Genomic DNA, 808 nt, shown 5'->3' with positions numbered 1-808 from the left:
AAAAAAGTAAAAAATTGCTTTAAAGAAAGATGGGGAGATGACAAAAGGACAAAAGAGCCAGAATGAAGGGGCTCTCACTGCCCAATTCCGGGAAATTTTTAGCAACATAACAAATAATGATAGCAATAGAATATAATCCATGGAAAGAAATAAGAATCCATGAGTCAATACTGAGATAGATAAATAGATGATAGGTAGACAGACAGACAGACAGATAAATGAAAAGGAAAAAGTCTTCCTTCTGTAGAATATCCTCAAATAAATGTAAAAAGAATAATATAATTAGAATCATCATTTGGCAACCACAATAGTAATGATTGTTTCAAGCAAGCATAATAAACAGATACTGAAACCAATGGGCAAAAGTGTGATGAGAGGGCTGGCCAGTTAGCCCAGTTGGTTAGAGTGTGGTGCTGATAACACCAAGGTCCCAGGTTCAATCCCTGTACCAGCCAGCCGCAACAAAAACAAAAAAGCGTTATGAGAAACGGGAAATATTTACACAGTTTTAGTGTATCTCACTAGAGATACTTATTAATTATAAAAGGAAAAACAGTAACTTCATAGTTGAGCAACTTGACAGATACCACATTAAGTAAGTAATCATGATGGAAAAATTGACAAAATGTTCTTCGGGATATGATGCACTAAGAAGGACACAATGTCATTTCTGTAATATTCTTGCCAAAAACATAAGCTAAATCCAATCATGAGGAAATGTCAGAGAAACACAAATTGAGAGAAATTCTACAAAATAGCTAACTAACACTCTTCAGAAATGTCAAGACCATGAAAAGACAAAGAAACA

At 34.4% G+C, this 808-nt stretch overlaps 1 non-coding gene across 1 annotated transcript; it reads left to right on the top strand.

The window, feature by feature from the left end:
• Positions 1-381: 381 nt before the first annotated feature.
• Positions 382-455, top strand: TRNAI-GAU. Its single transcript has one exon. It is a non-coding gene; the product is annotated as a tRNA-Ile (tRNA).
• The last annotated feature ends 353 nt before the right edge of the window (positions 456-808 follow it).

Source organism: Galeopterus variegatus, unplaced genomic scaffold, assembly GCF_000696425.1.
Source record: "Galeopterus variegatus unplaced genomic scaffold, G_variegatus-3.0.2 Scaffold15410, whole genome shotgun sequence".
Classification (NCBI taxonomy): Eukaryota; Metazoa; Chordata; class Mammalia; order Dermoptera; family Cynocephalidae; genus Galeopterus; species Galeopterus variegatus.
This window is presented reverse-complemented; position numbering and strand designations above follow the sequence as displayed.